This window comes from Apodemus sylvaticus, chromosome 11 (genome assembly GCF_947179515.1).
Source record: "Apodemus sylvaticus chromosome 11, mApoSyl1.1, whole genome shotgun sequence".
Lineage (NCBI taxonomy): Eukaryota > Metazoa > Chordata > Mammalia > Rodentia > Muridae > Apodemus > Apodemus sylvaticus.
Window position 1 is genome coordinate 92,181,634 of NC_067482.1, and position 5,867 is coordinate 92,187,500.

The following is a 5,867-nucleotide window of genomic DNA, read 5'->3' on the forward strand; positions in this document are numbered from 1 at the left end:
AAGGGTAGGTATGAGAAATTAGTGCTAGGATTAAAGGTGTGCATCACCATCCCTTGGTGACAAATAGTTCTTATTAGAGGAGAGAAATGTAACATATGGCTATAGATGGTTTGGGGGGCTGGTTGTCAATTTAACTGAATCTGGAAATAAGAAAGAGACACCTGTGATGGATTTCTTAATTGGGTTAATCAAAATGGGAAGACCAACCATAAATTTGGGTGGAATTTCTGGTGGTGGCCCAGATACAAGGAATTCCAAGGGAAACACTTTGTCTTTTTGTCTGCTTGCTGTTATATCATACTGGTAAACCATTTACCATATTGATAAGTTAATCTACCCAGTTACTGTCAGTGCCACTACTACAGATGCTGCCATGTATGTCATTCATTGACATCAGAAACCGGCTTCTTTTGCCTTCATATGTGGACAGAAAACCCATGACTTTCCAGGAATCTACCAAGCCACCCACATCAGATTAGTGCTACTGAGACATCCTGTCTCACGGATGAAACATCTACCAGTCCTCAGCCTTTCCAGGGTGAAGAATATCATTGTTGGACTACCCAGACAGTATCATATAAGTGAACATAATAAACTACACTTTTAATTTGCATTTACTCTACCGGTTCTTTTCTCTAGAGAACCTTGACTAGTGCAACACTCTAATTTCACCATCCTACAGTGTGTACTGCCCTCTGAACACAGGTATGACATGAATTTTATTCAATTTGATAGTTCTAATTTCTACAAAAAATGAAATTCTTGCATCAATCAAAGCCTCATGGGAAGAAGCACAGGTAATAATAATATTCCCCATAACTTCTCCAGAACTAATAAAGGATATCACCAAAGTCAATTTAAATAGTGTCATGAATGTGAACATGTTTTTACATTTTAGGGTTTCATTTCAAAGATTGATAGATTAAGTGATATGGTTTCTTATATTTGCTTCAGAATCATGTTCATGGATTCCAAAATATTATGGAAATTCCACTAATGAAGACACAGATTACGTGACCTCCATATCCAACCCCGAGAACATCACACTGCACCATGTAAAGTCTACCTGAGAGCTCAGCTGCATGAGTGACCCACATACCGCTTCCTAACATACTGTAACATATGATATAGACAAAAATCAATGAGCTCAGAAACCATCTGAACACACACACACACAAACACAGAGAGAGAGAGAGAGAGAGAGAGAGAGAGAGAGAGAGAGAGAGAGAACACTAAATTAGCCCACTCCAAAATGTGTATCATCTGGGCATGGTTGGGACATCAAAGAGGCAGTCCTTCTGTTCCAAAGCTGCAGGATCTCCATATCACAGTGTAACAATAGGATAACCAGGAGGAGCCCTGATGAGGATCCAATATTGATAGTGTAACAGAAACCAAAGATCTTGAAGCGGACCAATTACTCACTGCAATGAATATTTACAAGTGAAGATGTGTGGACAGACTGTTGGACATACAGTAATAGATCCCACAATGAGATGCTTTCTATGTTTTGGGGCTTATTTTTTTGGTGGTGGTGGTGGTGGTGATATGTGTGTGTGTGTGTGTGTGTGTGTGTGTGTGTGTGTGTGTGTCTGTTATTTAAGAGGAGTAGGTTGCAAAGGTGAAGGGTGGATATGATGGGACAGGGAGATGAGCAGGTTCGGGATGCATAATATGAAACTCAAAATCAATAAAAAGTTTTAAAAAAAAAAAAAAGGCATCACAGGCTGCTAATTCCTGCTTGGTGTCAGGATTGCTTTCATACCACTGGTGGAAGTCAAGACCAAGTAAAAGAAGACCAAAAGCTCATCTGACACCAGTCAGATCATATTCCAGAATTACATGGAACCCCAAAGGTATGGAGAATGATGCACAAAGGTATGGAGAATATTCAAAGGCCAGATCCTGATGGTCAGCATCAGTTGTAGGGTAGCCAGAAAACAAAGCACATGGTTCCCACTGGCTCTCAGAAGTTCCTGGTCCATGAGGACCTGGAACCTGGCCCACAAGGAGTGGGAAGTACTCCTGATGTACAACAAATATCACTGTGCTATGAATGCTCACGACATTTTCTCCAAGATCCACAGGGCCCTCATGGAGAAAGCAGTATATAAGTCCATCAGTATTGCCCATTCCAAGGCTGCAAAGAGAATGTTCACGTGCACATTTTATTCGTGTTTAAATAGAACTACCAAAAGTAAAGAGAAGAAAAAACATGACTTCTCAGATCATGTGGACTTAACATAAAGTTATGGAACATAGCCACCCAAACACTAAAGAATACACATTCTACTCAGCAACCAGAGACTTTCTGCAGAATAAATCACACATTAAGCCACAAAACAAGTCCCACCAAACAGGAAAAATGGAATATCCTCTTGCATCAATAAGAAGACAAACTACAGAAAATAGACAAACTCCACAGCTTATATTTATTACACACTCTAAGAAAGATGAAATGGGTCAGTGATGAAAGAAGGAAATTTAAAAATTGTTAATACAGAATGGAAATGAAAATACAATACATTGAAACCTGTGTAACATGATGATTATAGTGCTAAAAGAAGTGATTAGACAATGATGCCCAATCTCTCTACTCTTGTTCAATGTAAGTCTTGAAGACTTATCTGAAGTAATAAGACAGTGGAGTGAAAGGAAAGGAAAACAAATAAAAGGGATATCTATATTTTAAATAGTATGATTATATTTATATATATGAAATATATAAGAGACCCTGAAAACTCTACCAGAAAACTCCTAGAGTAAATAAACACTTTCAATAATGTGTCAGGATACAAAGTAATATAACAATCAATAATCTTCTTATATACCAGTAACAACAAGCATATGGGGGGGTGGGGTAACAATCCCACTGACAACCACCTTTAAAAGAAAATAATTTTGAATTCCTGTAGCAAACTTAACCAAGGACGTAAAAGATCTCTACCAAGAAAACATGAAAACATATAAGGAAGAAACTGAAGACAGTGGGATACTGAAGGACCTTTTTTGTCAATAGATTAGAGGAAATAATGTGAAAGTGTCCATCCTGGTAAAAGCAAACAAACCACAGATATAGTCTATCACAATCAAAATCCTAGTGCCATTTTTCATGTAAATAGAAAAAAATCTTCAATTTTATACATAGTATAAAAGACTTTGAGTTGCCAAAGCAGACCTGAGTTTAAAAAATAGTACTAATGATATCACATCTAAAAGAACAGCATGTACAATACTGACACAGAATCAGATAAATTGAATATAATACAACATCCAGATGTAAGCCCGTGTACATACACATTCTTTGGGAGCAAAAGTACGTCTCCACAAGTAGTTCTGGGAAAACTGGACATCTATGGATGAACATAGAACCTTAACTCACACACCACATAACACTCAACTCCCAATGGATCAAAGTCCAAAACATGAGGCCAGAATTTCTGAAACTGACAAGGAACAAATTGTACATTTCAAGACATAAGAATAGGTAAGGGTATTCTGAATAGCACTCGATCACTCAGTAAGGCCAACAATTGAAAATGAGACCTCAAGAAATTAAAAAGCTTCAGTAATGCATTAATACAGTTACTCAAATGAAGAGGAATTCTACTGAAAGAGAGAAAAATTTTTAGCTATACAGAGGTTTAAAATCTAAAACAAACAAACAATTCATAATATTAAGCTTTAATAAAGCAAAGAGGCTAACATAATCAAAAAGTAGCCTATGGTCCAGTCTGTGAATGAATGTTCTTCATTGGTGGTTGGTGGTTCAGTCTCTGAGAGCCCAAGAGTCAAGATTAGTTGATTCTGTTGGTCTCCCTGTGGAGTTCCTTTACCCTTCATGGCCCATGATCCTTTCTCCTATCCTTCCATAAAGTCCCAAGATCCATCCACTATTTGGCTGTGGGTGTCTGCATCTGTCTGAGTCAGCTGCTGGGTGGAGCCTCTCAGAGGTGTCCCTATCACTCCATTGAGGAGACCAGAATTTCTGAAACTGACAAGGAACAAATTGTACATTTCAAGACATAAGAATAGGTAAGGGTATTCTGAATAGCACTCGATCACTCAGTAAGGCCAACAATTGAAAATGAGACCTCAGCCAGACAGGAGGTGGCCTCTTTAGATTCCATATCTCCAATGCTCTGAGTCATAGCTAAGGTCACCCTCATTGATTCTTTGCTACCTACTCTATGCCAGGTCTCTATCACATCCTGGAGATGCCCCTACCTCCCCGCCCTCATTAGTTGAAGATTTCCATTCATTCTCATAGCCATCTAGCAATCTCCCCTTCTCCACACCTGATCCTGACCACCCCCCCATTCCCATCCCCATCCACTTTCCCACCTAGTTCCTAGTAGGAAAGGCTATGCCTAGCCATGCAGAGACTTGATGGACCAGGATGGGGGATACCTGGCCCATCCACTCAGAAGAGAAGAGGGGGGTGAGGGAAGGGTTGTGGGAAGGACTGTTGGGAGCGGGGCAGTGAACAGGATGTAAAATAAGTAAATAAATAAAAGTATACTATGGAACTGAGAAGAGTCTTCAAAACAAGAAATACAAATGGTTAATATGTTGTGCCAGGAAGTATTTGTGAACCCCAAAAGACCACTAAGGAGCTCTTTCCATTGTAATCACATTAGGGTCTCCTTATTACAAACAAGTCTGGGCTTGCCCACCACTGGCCCACAGGACTCATCAGGACAAGGTTTTATAGGAAATGGGAGTGAGGGGAGGTCCACCCTGGCAAGCATCTGACTGAATGTATATTGTCCGTTAACAGGTGCTCTGAAGCAAGACTGTATACAATCAGGAATGATCTCAAAGTACATGTGAAACAATCAGACTAATCTTTGATCAACTGTTGCTAGAAAGTAGCTAGGGAGTAACTCTGGGGTACGGGCCAAGGACAATCCCTGAGGTCCTTTCTGGGACTTGGATATAGCTTGGGTTCAGCTGGGGGCCGTGGTCTCAAGCTTTGTTCTTTCTTTCTCTTTTTCTTTTCTTGAATATGAAGGCTGGTTCCATGCTGGAGTAGGTTTGGCCTCTCAAATGCTTCAAAGTGTTCAACATCTTTAGTCACCAAGGAAATACAAATATAAATTAAAAGTACACTGCGCATCAGTCTCAGCCGAGAATGGCTATCATCAAGAAGCAATGACAACAAATGCTGGCAGGAGGTTGGACAAAGAGAACCCTTATTTAGTGTTGATGAAAATTTAAACCAGTCCAGCTGCTATGAAGCTTGGTATAAGGGTTTCTCCAAAAGCCAATATATAAATACTAAATGACCTAGTTATTCTACTCCTGGTCATATACCCAATGTAATTTACATCCTAAAACAGAGATACTTGCAAATCCACGTCCACTGATGTCCCATTCACAACAGCTAGAAGATTGAGTCATCAGTTAAGACATCCATCAAGTGATAATAAAAATGCAGTGCAAACATATACACAATGACAGACTATTCAGCTGCAAAGAAAAATAAAATCACAAAACTTACAGTAAAATGGATAGAACTGTAAATAACCACACTGAGGTAACCTGGGCCCAGAAAGATAAACGTTGCATACACTCTCATGTGAGAATCCTGCTTTCAAAGTTTTAACTTTGTGAGTTTAACCTGGGGTGTCTGTAAAGGCCATGACGTAAGAGGTCGTGATGGAATAAGAAGAAGGCCCAGCTGTGTGTCTGCCTTGTCATTGGGGTCCCCAGAGAGCATGCTGCTCAAGGGAGGCACAACACAGTCCAGAATGGGGGTCCACAGCCCATGTCTTCCCAGGTGGGAAACAGCGAGGTCTGGGACAATTGCTGTGGTTCCCAGTCTCCCGTGTACCCAGACACCACTGGAGTACTGCGGGGAGCTA